At 41.4% G+C, this 14,728-nt stretch overlaps 1 protein-coding gene and 1 pseudogene across 1 annotated transcript in view; one reads left to right on the top strand and one right to left on the bottom strand.

Annotated features, from left to right (window-relative positions):
* The window catches only part of LOC120057050 (protein FAM222B-like), a 58,419-nt gene extending 50,719 nt beyond the window's left edge, over positions 1 to 7,700 (bottom strand). Inside the window, exon 1 of the mRNA XM_039005433.1 lies at positions 7,461 to 7,700. The gene's annotated coding sequence lies outside the window, so the exon portion shown is untranslated. The remainder of the gene's footprint in view (positions 1 to 7,460) is intronic.
* LOC120057051 lies at positions 6,917 to 11,521 on the top strand (annotated as a pseudogene).
* Positions 11,522 to 14,728: the final 3,207 nt, after the last annotated feature.

The following is a 14,728-nucleotide window of genomic DNA, read 5'->3' as shown; positions in this document are numbered from 1 at the left end:
CACCTTTACTCCACACACAGAGACGCATAGAAAGCTCTCCCTCGCCCCCCAATTGGCAAATCTGACCATAATTCCATCCTCCTGATTCCTGCTTACAAGCTAAAACTAAAGCAGAAAGTACCAGTGACTTGCTTAATACGGAAGTGGTCAGATGACGCGAATGCTACGCTACAGGACTGTTTTGCTAGCACAGACTGGAATATGTTCCGCGATTCATCCAATGGCATTGAGGAGGATACCACCTCAGTCACCGGCTTCATCAATAAGTGCATTGACGACATCGTCCTCACAGTGACCGTACGTGCATATCCCAACCAGAAGCCATGGATTACAGACAACATCCGCAAAGAGCTAAATGCTAGAGCTGCCGCTTTCAAGGAGCGGGAGACTAATCCGGACGCTTATAAGAAATCCAACTATGCCCTCAGATGAACCATCAGCCAACAGGTAAAGCGTCAATACAGGACTAAGATTGAATCCTACTACACCGTCTCTGACGCTAGTCGGATGTGGCAGGGCTTTAAAACTATTACGGACTACAAAGGGAAACATAGCCGCGAGCTGCCCAGTGACGCAAGCCTACCAGATGAGCTAAATGTCTTGTATGCTCGCTTCGAGGCAAGCAACACTGAAGCATGCATGAGAGCACCCGCTGTTCCGGCTGACTGTGTGATCACGATATCCATAGCCAATGTGAGCAAGACATTTAAACAGGTCAACATTCACAAAGCCGTGGGGCCAGACATATTACCAGGACGTGTACTTAAAGCATGCCCGGACCAACTGGCAAGTGTCTTCACTGACATTTTTACCCTCTCCCTGACCGAGTCTGTAATACCTACATGTTTCAAACAGACCACCATAGTCCCTGTGCCCAAGAACGCGAAGGTAACCTGCCTAAATGATTACCGCCCCGTAACATTCACATTGGTAGCCATGAAGTGCTTTGAAAGGCTGGTCATGGCTCACATCAACACCATCATGCCGGAAACCCGAGACACACTCCAATTCACATACCGCCCAAACAGATCGCACAATCTCAATCATACTCCACACTGCCCTTTCCCACCTGGACAAAAGGAACACCTATGTGAGAATGCTGTTCATTGACTACAGCTCAGCATTGAACACCATAGTACCCACAAAGCTCATCACTAAGCTAAGGACCCTGGGACTAAACACCTCCCTCTGCAACTGGATCCTGGACTTCCTGACGGACCGCCCCCCAGGTGGTAAGGGTAGGCAACAACACATCTGCCACGATGATCCTCAACACTGAGGCCCCTCAGGGGTGTGTACTTAGTCCCCCCTGTACTCCCTGTTCACCCGCAAGCCCGACTCCAATACCATCATTAAGTTTGCTGACGACACAACAGTGGTAGGCCTGATCACCGACATCGATGAGACAGCCTATAGGAAGGAGGTCAGAGACCTGGCAGTGTGGTACCAGGACAACAACCTCTCAATGTGACCAAGACAAAGGAGCTGATGGTGGACTTAAGGAAAAAGAGGGCCGAACAGGCCCCATTAACATCGACAGGGCTGAAGTGGAGCGGGTCGGGAGTTTCAAGTTCCTTGGTGTCCACATCACCAACATACTATCATGGTCCAAACACACCAAGACAGTTGTGAAAAAGACACAACAACACCTTTACCCCCTCAGGAGACAGAAATTATTTGGCATGGGTCCCCAGATCCTCAAAAAGTTCCACAGCTGCACCATCGGGAGCATCTTGACCGGTTGCATCACGGCAAGCTGTACCGGAGCACCAAGTCTAGGACCAAAAGGCTCCTTAACAGCTTCTACCCCAAGCCATAAGACTGCTGAACAATTAATCAAATGGCCACCCAGACTATTTACATTGACTCCCCCCTCCTTTGTTTTTACACTGCTGCTACTCTCTGTTTATTATCTATACATAGTCACTTTACAAATTACCTCGACTAACCTGTACCCCCGCACATTGACTCGGTACCGAAAATATTTTCTTAACTCTATTTCTTCAACTGCATTATTGGTTAAGGGCTTGTAAGTAAGCATTTCACGTTAAGGTCTACACCTGTTGTATTCGGCGCATGTGACAAATAACGTTTGATTTGATTGACTTGATTTGAGTATAGATACTATTTTGAGGCTTGAGGAAAATGACAGTCATACATTGAGATAATGTACTGTATCATTCCCTTATATTATAGTATATACCATGTCTGCATGCCAGGTATTTAGGAGCAGGTAATTATATATCTGTGATATAGGAATGAATATCTCTTTGCTGGGAAAAATACAAAACAAGTTACAAACAGGTAGGCAAAGTTTAAAAAATCTTAAATGGTGGTTTGAATCAGCAATACTACTGTACCATGAATGATAATAAGTAGCAAGTATATGATATACAGTTGAAGTCGGAAGTTTACATACACTTAGGTTGGAGTCATTAAAATTAGTTTTTCAACCACTCCACAAATTTATTGTTAACAAACTATAGTTTTGGCAAGTCGGTCAGGACATCTACTTTGTGCATGACAAGTAATTTTTCCAACAATTGTTTACAGACAGATTATTTAACTTTTCACAATTCTAGTGGGTCAGAAGTTTACATACACTAAGTTGACTGTGCCTTTAAACAGCTTGGAAAATTCCAGAAAATGATGTCATGGCTTTAGAAGCTTCTGATAGGCTAATTGACATAGTTTGAGTCAATTGGAGGTGTACCTGTGGATGTATTTCAAGGCCTACCTTCAAACTCAGTGCCTCTTTGATTGACATCATGGGAAAATCAAAAGAAATCAGCCAAGACCTCAGATATTTTTTTTGTAGACCTCCACAAGTCCGGTTCATCCTTGGGAGCAATTTCCAAACGCCTGAAGGTAGCACGTTCATCTGTACAAACAATAATAGTACGCAAGTATAAACACCACGGGGCCACACAGCCGTCATACCGCTCAGGAAGGAGACGCGTTCTGTCTCCCAGAGATGAACGTACTTTGGTGCGAAAAGTGCAAATCAATCCCAGAACAACAGCAAAGGACCTTGTGAAGATGCTGGAGGAAACAGGTACAAAAGTATCTATATCCACAGTAAAACGAGTCCTATATCGACATAATCTGAAAGGCCGCTCAGTAAGGAAGAAGCCACTGCTCCAAAACCGCCATAAAAAAGCTAGACTGCGTTTTGCAACTGCACATGGGGGCAAAGATCGTACTTTTTGAAGAAATGTCCTCTGGTCTGATGAAACAAAAATAGAACTGTTTGGCATCATTATGTTTGGAGGAAAAATGGGGAGGCTTGCAAGCCGAAGAACACCATCCCAACCGTGAAGGACAGGGGAGGCAGCGTCATGTTGTGGGGTGCTTTGCTGCAGGAGGGACTGTTGCACTTCACAAAATAGATGGCATCATGAGGAAGGACAATTATGTGGATATATTGAAGCAACAGCTCAAGACATCAGTCAGGAAGTTAAAGCTTGGTCGCAAATGGGTCTTCCAAATGGACAATGACCCCAAGCATACTTCCAATATTGTGGCAAAATGGCTTAAGGACAACAAAGTCAAGGTATTGGAGTGGCCATCACAAAGCCCTGACCTCAATCCCATAGAAAATTTGTGGGCAGAACTGAAAAAGCATGTGCGAGCAAGGAGCCCTACAAACCTGACTCAGTTACACCAGCTCTGTCAGGAGGAATGGGCCACAATTCACCCAACTTATTGTGGGAAGCTTGTAGAAGGCTACCTGAAACATTTGACGCAAGTTAAACAATTTAAAGGCAATGCTACCAAATACTAATTGAGTGCATGTAAACTTCTGACCCACTGGGAATGTGATGAAAGAAATAAAAGCTGAAATAAATCATTCTCTCTACTATTATTCTGATATTTCACATTTTTAAAATAAAGTGGTGATCCTAACTGACCTAAGACAGGGAATGTTTACTAGGATTAAATGTCAGGAAATGTGAAAAACTGAATTTAAATGTATTTGGATAAGGTGTATGTAAACTTCCGACTTCAACTGTAACGGATTGAGACATCATATGTCATTATATAATACATGGAAATTACTTGGTTATCATCCCGACCAGACCATTACAATGACCCAAGACAAATCCTGCCTGGCCTGCAAGTGTTACTGCACCCAAATCCCAACATCAAGTGAGGGGGCAGGGGGAGAGCTCTGTCTGAAAGCCCAATCACAGTGACTTCATCTGGGGATAGGAAAGTAACAGCACAGCAGTGGGCACATCAGGCCATAGTACAAAGTTAATGACGCAGAATGGTGTCTTTTCTCCTGCCCCAGAATAATGTCAATACAGGATGTTTAGGAAAGCTGTACCTAATTACGCTTTTTAAATTCACCGCCGACATGATTGATGATTTCAAAGGGAGGCATAATCGATCCACTTTACAGACAAGTCATATTGATTGCAAGTCTAGATTGACTAACTTTTTTTCTCTCGCTCCAATGACAGAGGGACTTTACAATCAACAGATAATATTTGTGACCTGGTGGGTGTTTCTTAAAAAGCATTTTGATGAAGGCCTTATAGAGGATGTGGCAGCTGTGCAGCTGCTGTATTGTGTTACTGACTGCAATCATATGTAATGGATTGGTGAATGCTCGGTTGCATTGGCAACCCCTACCTGCCTTCTCCCACAGTTACCTCTTGACGTGCTCATGTCTCATGCTTATTATTTCATAAACTTTGTTATTCCTCGCCAGCAGCAAGGTTGACAGCCTCACTCTAGCAGCTGCCTGTTAAGGCACATCTAGTTAGTCTGACTGCTATAGGAGATGCTGGGTAAATTTGACGTGACAGGAGTTACTTTCTGCCTGGAGTCAACATAGATAAGCAAGAGGAATGGAATTCACTGTATGTTTTGGGTGAGGTTACTGGCTTCATTGTTACTGACAATTAAGAAACATTACTGCTATCAAACATCACAGATGCAAGATAGAGAATAGAATGAATTGGAAAATGAACCAGATCAGAGAAGAGATCTTCTATGACAGTATTCCATTTCCACTTGACAAGTGCACTTTGAATGGCAACATTGGCTCTACAATAATTTATGATTAAATGGTTTGCAGGCACAGCCATTTTGTTCTTTTTGGAGAGAGCCCTTTCCCTTTTTGAAGGCCAATGTTAATGCAGTCATAGAAAGAACTCTGATGCACTCCCACGTGAAATGGCCATGTGAGGAAAGCCCTGAGGGAGCAAAGGCCTTGAATAAATGTGTGTGTGTGTGTGTGTGTGTGTGTGTGTGTGTGTGTGTGTGTGTGCGTGCGTGCGTGCGTGCGTGCGTGCGTGCGTGCGTGCGTGCGTGCGTGCGTGCGTGCGTGCGTGCGTGCGTGCGTGCGTGCGTGCGTGCGTGGCTGTACGTGTGTGCATGTGTGCGTGAGTGTTTGAAAGCGCGTGAGAGAGCTCAGTTCCAACATACTGATCCTCAAATATCCTTCAGTTTCTAGTTCCACTGAAAATCTATTCCACAGTGAGTGTCTGCTAAAGGCTCTGTTTTTGTTGCTCCCTCTTTTTCTGCAGAACTTTTAGAGTTGGATGATGACAGATTGTGAGCTACCTGATATCCTACATCATCCTCCCCAGTGGAGGTGGTTGTTACATCCTGAGGGAGTCCTGGAAAACTAACAAGCAGACGGCATGTTTGATGGACTATGAGGAAACATCTGCTCTCTCTTGCTTTACTTGCGAGGAAAGAGACTGAAAACAACATAATAAAATAGAACAAATCAATCGATCAACTACATATGCACTCCCTTATCCTTAAATTAACCTTAGAGCAGACTTATAATGTATAATCATATCCAATTTTTGTCAACTTCTTGTTGTGAATTAGTAAGTAAGGACATTTAGGCATCGTTGCTGCGTATTCCTCAGGATAACATGTTGCTAAAGCCCAGGGCGTTTCGATTGCAGTGTTTTCCAAAACTGTGGTGCATGTGGGTACCCCCGGGGATAAACAAGTCAGCGCCAAGGGGTACGTAAATAGCCTTCGGGGACTGACAATCTGTAATGGCAGACTTGTCTGTTGCTTATTTTTCATGTATATTATCAAGCCATTTTTCTCAGTGTGATGATCCATAGGCCTATTTCATCAATAAAAGCTCAAGTTAATTTACTTTCAGTTGAGTATTAACAATGTTTGTACCATGTTTTGTGCTGCTACCATGTTGTTTTGCTACCATGCTGTGTTGTCATGTGTTGCTGCCTTGCTACGTTGTTGTCTTAGGTCTCTCTTTATGTAGTGTTGTGTTGTCTCTCTTGTCGTGATGTGTGTTTTGTCCTATATTTATATGTTATTTATTTTTCATTTTTAATCCCAGCCCCCGTCCCCGCAGGAGGTATTTTGCTTTTTGGTAGGCCGTCATTGTAAATAAGAATTTGTTCTTTACTGACTTGCCTAGTTAAATAAAGGTTAAATAAAAAATAAATACATACATTTGCCAGAGATAAGCAGCAAAGAGATTGCTATTATGGCCAATAGCAATGGCTCAGAAGACACATTATTTATCATGGATGTAATGCAGAGAGGTGGTAGTTGCTCCTTCTCAGGTGCAGCACTTTACAGTTTTAACATCCCTCTCAAACTGAAGACAGCTTTAAATTGTTTGTGATGTGTCAGCTATTGAATGCATATTTCTACATTATGTGGTTTTCTATAATGTGATCCAACATTCAGTGGTTCCATTGGGGTGATGGAGATGGAGATGGAAGAGAGATGATGGAAGGAGATGGAGATGGAGATGGAATCAGAAGGAGATGGAATCAGAAGTCAAGCAATAAAGATCAATGGCGTTTCCTCCTCTTGTTCGCTAGGGGGCGGTAAAGCCAATAGCTCGCCACAACAACCAAGCAGAACCTCTTCCACAGACAAAACCACTCTTTTGTTTATCCATCATGGCTGCCCCCCTAAGTGCAATATGAACGTAAACAATCATGCCATGAAGTAACCTTGCGTTTCGGATAGTGTCACCGAAATATGTTGGAATTTCATCGATAACGCGGCAAGATAAGTTTATATCATAAATGGCTTTCCGTGTGAGCATCTCGATTTTCCCGAAAATCTGTATATTTTCCGAGAGTTGCTTTCAACATCTCTGCGCCACTGTTAAATGTGTCACAGTTTCTCTGAACGGGTCAGTCATCTTCTACCGTATCTGCTTAGCTTTCTCTCAAATTAATAAGCGATCATATAAATGTAATAGCCTTTCCACCAACCATAAATATATTTTATTTTGTCTGAAATAATACATTAACTGGAAGGGTCTGCAATAATGAGATTTTCTTGACAGCCATGCCTTATCCAGCTAGCTATTTATTTCATGTTGAGGAAATAACTCCATTGATGTCAGGTTACATACATGTCATTTAGTTATAATTATATATATTTTTTTTTATCTGATTCCTGCGACATTGTAAACTAGGCACAGCCGTTGCATCAGTTACCTGGCAGGGATACGCAGTGATGATGATATTCTCGATGTCTCTTTCTGTTGCTTTGGTTTTAGGATGGGCTGCCCGTCGTCCAGGGACCAATAATGGACAGGGTTTTCGCTTCACCCCCGCCTGTTTTATTACATCGGATGCGTTTCTGAGCAGACTGGCGAAAGGCAGAGACAGATGACAGTCTTTATCACTATCCAGCCTCAGTTCCGCCCGACAGCGGTAATCACAACTGCTGCTGCTGCCTCTGAAAACAAAAGAGGGTTACCTCCTGGCATAGTAGTACAGTTGCTCCTTATGCAAATGCTGCGCACTGAATGTGTAGACTATAGTATGAATATTACATATGCCCCTGTATTCTGTAGATCTGTATTATGTACCTCATATTTTACTCATATTTCTGATGGCAACCCCTAAACTCTTGTTTCAGCTAAGCAAATATCATGGCTGGTGAAGGATCCAGATCAACCAGAGAAATCAAAGGTTTTAAGAGTGGCCATTATTGGTGCCCCAAATGCTGGGAAGTCCACACTGTCCAACCAACTGCTTGGCTGAAAGGTAGTTCACTTTATTGTACTGGCCAGTTTCTTCAGTTTAAGCTGTAAACATCATGGCATCAGTCAGCCTGGAGTTTATTTTCCATTAACACCAGTTTCTTTGAACATGATCTCTCATAGGTGTTTGTTGTTTCCAAGAAAGTGCATACCACACGGTCCCATGCCCTCGGTGTTCTCACAGTAGATGACACAAGTGAGAATAACCTCTCAGACCATGCATTGAGCATAGCAGAAATTTGGCAATTGTTCATTATTTTATCAGTGCTGTGTTACATTATGTACAGTATCTGTCCAATATACAAACTTTATATTTATTAGATAACCACACTTATACAGTTGAAATTGGAAGTTTACATACACTTAGGTTGGAGTAATTAAAACTCGTTTTTCAACCACTCCACAAATGTCTTGTAAACAAACTGTAGTTTTTGCAAGTTGGTTAGGACATCTACTTTGTGCATGACACAAGTCATTTTTCCAACAATTGTTTACAGACAGATTATTTCACTTATAATTCACTGTATCACAATTCCAGTGGGTCAGAAGTTTACATACACTAAGTTGACTGTGCCTTTAAACAGCTTGGAAAATTCCAGAAAATGATGTCATGGCTTTAGAAGCTTCTGATAGGCTAATTGACATAGTTTGAGTCAATTGGAGGGGTACCTGTGGATGTATTTCAAGGCCTACCTTCAATCTCAGTGCCTCTTTGCTTGACATCATGGGAAAATCAAAAGAAATCAGCCAATACCTCAGATGTTTTTTTTGTAGACCTCCACAAGTCTGGTTCATCCTTGGCAGCAATTTCCAAATGCCTGAAGGTACCACGTTCATCTGTACAAACAATAGTACGCAAGTATAAACACCATGGGACCATGCAGCCGTCATACCGCTCAGGAAGGAGACGCGTTCTGTCTCCCAGAGATGAACGTACTTTGGTGCGAAAAGTGCAAATCAATCCCAGAACAATAGCAAAGGACCTTGTGAAGATGCTGGAGGAAACAGGTGCAACAGTATCTATTTCCACAGTAAAACGAGTCCTATATCGACATAACCTGAAAGGCCGCTCAGCAAGGAAGAAGCCACTGCTCCAAAACCGCCATAAAAAAGCCAGACTATGGTTTGCAACTGCACATGGGAACAAAGATCGTACTTTTTGGAGAAATGTCCTCTGGTCTGATGGAACAAAAAATGGCCATGATGGCCATAAAGACCATCGTTATGTTTGGAGGAAAAAGGGGGAGACTTGCAAGCCGAAGAACACCATCCCAACCATGAAGCACGGGGTGGCAGCATCACGTTGTGGGGGTGCTTTGCTGCAGGAGGGACTGCTGCACTTCACAAAATAGATGGCATCATGAGGAAGGACAATTATGTGGATATATTGAAGCAACATCTCAAGACATCAGTCAGGAAGTTAAAGCTTGGTCGCAAATGAGTCTTCCAAATGGACAATGACCCCAAGCATACTTCCAAAGTTGTGGCAAAATGGCTTAAGGACAACAAAGTCAAGGTATTGGAGTGGCCAACATAAAGCCCTGACCTCAATCCTATAGAACATTTGTGGGCAGAACTGAAAAAGCTTGTGCGAGCAAGGAGGCCTACAAACCTGACTCAGTTACACCAGCTCTGTCAGGAGGAATGGGCCAAAATTCACTCAACTTAATGTGGGAAGCTTGTGGAAGGCTACCCAAAACGTTTGACCCAAGTTAAACAATTTAAAGGCAATGCTACCAAATACTAATTGAGTGTATGTAAACTTCTGATCCACTGGGAATGTGATGAAAGAAATAAAAGCTGAAATAAATCATTCTCTCTACTATTATTCTGACCTTTCACATTCTTAAAACAAAGTGGTGTTCCTAACTGACCTAAGATAGGGACATTTTACTAGGATTAAATGTCAGGAATTGTGAAAAACTGAGTTTAAATGTATTTTGCTGAGGTGTATGTAAACTTCCGACTTCAACTGTACATGCATACTTATACATTCTCTCTAGATTTTACTGGACACTCCTGGACTCACTACACCTTCCAAAGTCAAGATGTGATTTCTTACACCGTTTTCAGTACTGTGGTATTGCAGTGCATAAAATGAAATAGGCGAATCTCCCACGGGCTATTTATCTTCTCCACAGGCACCAGCTGGAGAAGTCTCTCTTCGAGGATCTTTGGAATACAGTCAAGGAAGCTGACCTTGGTACTGTACGATTCTTCACTTTTTGCAACTTTTCGGGCACACAGATGACTGCTGTAAGGCTATTGCTTTTCAGACAGTCTAGTTCTATGCTTTTTAAACAATATGTGGTCCCACACATTTTGCAATTCCTTTGAAATAAAACGTTTTTGGGCAAATGACAATGCACTGCATTGTGTTTATGTCCTCTTCTTGTGTTGATAATGGTGGATGTGTCGGACAAGTGTGCCTGCAACAAGCTAGACTTTGAGGTCCTGAAATGCCTGACCCAGTACCCAGATATCACAGCAGTCCTTGTTCTCAATAAGGTACTTCTCTATTTATATAGCAGACACATGCAAACCTCATCCTCTCTCCATGGCCTCATCATAAAGTCAATCATAACACTGATCATATGCACTGAGGTGAGATCGTGGTTGTCATATGATATAATGCATTATTACCATGTAATATACTAGGAACTGTCTACTACATATGAATTGTTACATGAACCCTCTACTGTGTGTATGGCACAGGTTGACTCGCTGAAGAGCAAGAGCAGGTTGTTGGAGATTACAGCAAATCTGACATGTGGAGTGGTGAATGGGCGGAAGCTGCAGGTCCGCAGGTCCCCCCTGGGCTGAGAGGAGGACGGACAGGGAGACCAGGACACCAGGGTCTGGAGATGAGGGCGAGCCAGGTGGTGATGTGGCTCCTGGTGAGGGCAGTGAGGCCCAGTCAGGGCTGAGTAAGAAGCAGCTGAGAGCTCTGAAGACCCAACAGGGCTGGGCCCACTTCAAGGATGTCTTCATGCTCTCTGCTGTGGATAGAGAGGATGTGGAGACACTGAAGGTGATGGTAGCTTATGGTCATATACGGACTAGAAGCAAATCTGATACCAAGTAGACAAGTACACTCATTGTGGAATAATTAAAGTTCTTTAAAACCCATGGAAAGCAATTGCGTCTATGTTGATGTGTGACAACTAATATTGCTATTGACATCATGTCTGTCTGTCCTACAGAGGTACCTAGTAGTGGGGTCGAAGCCTGGTTCTTGGCAATACCACAGTGACGTTCTGACTGACCAGACTCCTGAGGAGGTCTGCACCAACACTGTCAGAGAGAAGCTTCTCGAGTATCTGCCCAATGAAGTGCCCTACACAATGACACAGGTGACTTGTCATTACGGACGCACACAGACTTCACAGCCAGACAATACACTGCACTCATATAGCCACATGCAGATGTAGTGCGTGTGCATGTCAACCATTTTAACTGTCAAGAGCTATCTCCTAGCTATCTCCTAAATAACGAAGGAACCCCTTTCAAATTCAGCCGCAAGTTATTACAGGAATTATAACGCGTCGACTATTTCTCTCTAAACCATATACCTTTGACTAATCCGGAAACTATCACCTCGAAAACAAAACGTTTATTCCGTTCCGTATTTTATCTAACGGGTGGCATCCATGAGTCTAAATATTCCTGTTACATTGCACAACCTTCAATGTTGTCATAATTACGTAAAGTTCTGGCAAATTAGTTCGCAAAGAGCCAGGCGGCCCAAACTGTTGCATATACCCTGACTCTGCGTGCAATAAACGCAAGAGAAATGACACAATTTCACCTGGTTAATATTGCCTGCTGACCTGGATTTCTTTTAGCTAAATATGCAGGTTTAAAAATATATACTTGTGTATTGATTTTAAGAAAGGCATTGATGTTTATGGTTAAGTACACATTGGAGCAATGACAGTCATTGATTGATTGTTTTTTATAAGATAAGTTTAATTCTAGCTAGCAACTTACCTTAGCTTACTGCATTCGCTAACAGGCAGGCTCCTCGTGGAGTGCAATGTAATCAATGCAAGATTGGATCCCCCGAGCTGACAAGGTAAAAAATCTGGCGTTCTGCCCGTGTTCCTAGGCCGTCATTGAAAATAAGAATGTGTTCTTAACTGACTTGCCTAGTTAAAAAAAGATTAAATAAATGTGTAAAAAAAATAAAAATAATAATAATATCGGCAAATCGGCGCCCAAAAATACTGATTTACAATTGTTATGAAAACTTGAAATCGGCCCCGATTAATCGGCCATTCCGATTATTTAATCTTTTTTTAACTAGGCAAGTCAGTTAAGAACACATTCTTATTTTCAATGACGGCCTAGGAACACGGGCAGAACGCCAGATTTTTTACCTTGTCAGCTCGGGGGATCCAATCTTGCATTGATTACATTGCACTCCACGAGGAGCCTGCCTGTTAGCGAATGCAGTAAGCTAAGGTAAGTTGCTAGCTAGAATTAAACTTATCTTATAAAAAACAATCAATCAATGACTGTCATTGCTCCAATGTGTACTTAACCATAAACATCAATGCCTTTCTTAAAATCAATACACAAGTATATATTTTTAAACCTGCATATTTAGCTAAAAGAAATCCAGGTTAGCAGGCAATATTAACCAGGTGAAATTGTGTCATTTCTCTTGCGTTTATTGCACGCAGAGTCAGGGTATATGCAACAGTTTGGGCCGCCTGGCTCTTTGCGAACTAATTTGCCAGAACTTTAAGTAATTATGACAACATTGAAGGTTGTGCAATGTAACAGGAATATTTAGACTCATGGATGCCACCCGTTAGATAAAATACGGAACGGAATAAACGTTTTGTTTTCGAGGTGATAGTTTCCGGATTAGTCAAAGGTATATGGTTTAGAGAGAAATAGTCGACGCGTTATAATTCCTGTAATAACTTGCGGCTGAATTTGAAAGGGGTTCCTTCGTTATTTTACCGTTCATGTCTTCCATAGAGAATGTCTTGATCTACTTCAAATAAGGTCTGTGTTTCGTGCAGGCTTAAACCGCCTCAACGTTTTCACGTGTAAATCTCACTAGCATAAGGTAACGTTTGTCAACATATTTTCATAAATCCAGTCTACAATTTTTTTTTTTTTTTTTTTATCTTCGCTTATATTTAGCCAATATTGATCAGAGTTACCTTGTCCTATGGATATCTACACAGTTATAAAATTGGCACGGTGATGTAAGCCTACACGAAAGACAGACCTTATTTTAAGTGAATCTAAAAATATCCTATGGAATAAATGAAGGAACCGCTTTTCAGATTTTGCTAGGTGTCATGGGAATTATGACTCGCACTTTGGTTGTCAATTCTTACCATGCCCATTATTAAAATAGGATTTCCTGCATATAGAAATTAAAGTTTTTGTTTTCAACATTCATCACAGGTAACTTAAACTCTATTTTTATTCAAACAGTTGAGAGTATTTGTCTCCTAAGCAGACTCTTCAGTATCATTGTCACTTCAGAGCTGTGTGCGTGTGTGTATTTATGTATTATATTAAGTTAAAATAAAAGTGTTCATTGTTCATTCAGTATTGTTGCAATTGTCATTATTACAAAAATGTGTGTGTGTGTATGATATATATATATATATATATATATATATATATATATATATATATATATATATATATATATATATATATATAATTATTTTATTTTATTTTTATAAATCGGACGATTAATCGGTATCAGCTGTTTTTGTCCTCCAATAATCGGTATCGGTATCGGCATTGAAAAATCATAATCGGTCGACCTCTAGTGGATATAGATACTTTTGTACCTGTTTCCTGCAGTATCTTCACAAGATCCTTTGCTGTTGTTCTGGGATTGATTTGCACTTTTCGAACCAAAGTACGTTCATCTCTAGGAGACAGAACGCGTCTCCTTACTGAGCGGTTTGACGGCTGCGTGGTCCCATGGTGTGTATACTTGCATACTATTGTTTGTACAGATGAACGTGGTACATTCAGGCGTTTAGAAATTGCTCCCAAGGATGAACCAGACTTGTGGAGATCTACAATTTTTTTCTGAGGTCTTGGCTGATTTCTTTTGATTTTCCCATGATGTCAAGCAAAGAGGCACTGAGATTGAAGGTAGGCCTTGAAATACATCCACAGGTACACCTCCAATTGACTCAAATGATGTCAATTAGCCTATCAGAAGCTTCTAAAGCCATAACATAATTTTCTGGAATTTTCCAAGCTGTTTAAAGGCACTGTCAACTGAGTCTATGTAAACTTCTGACCCACTGGAATTGTGATACAGTGAATTATAAGTTAAATAATCTGTCTGTAAACAATTGTTGGAAAAATGACTTGTGTCATGCATAAAGTAGATGTCTAACTGACTTGCAAAAACTATAGTTGGTTAACAAGAAATTTGTGGAGTGGTTGAAAAACTAATTTTAATGACTCCAACCTAAGTGTATGAAAACTTCCGACTTCAACTGTAAGTGAATTTGTTCCAATACTTTTGCTCCCATAAAATGGGGGGACTATGTACAAAAAGTGGTGTAATTTATATACAGTATGGATTAAAATATATGGATTAAAATACCCTCAAATAAATGATGACAGTCTGCCCTTTAACTTCATAATCATTGTTTGGAGTACAGAGCCAAAAGAAGAAAAAATGCTTCACTGTCCCAATAATTACGGATGGTGCTGTATATG

Source organism: Salvelinus namaycush, chromosome 12 (assembly GCF_016432855.1).
Source record: "Salvelinus namaycush isolate Seneca chromosome 12, SaNama_1.0, whole genome shotgun sequence".
In the NCBI taxonomy this organism is placed as follows: Eukaryota; Metazoa; Chordata; class Actinopteri; order Salmoniformes; family Salmonidae; genus Salvelinus; species Salvelinus namaycush.
This window is presented reverse-complemented; position numbering and strand designations above follow the sequence as displayed.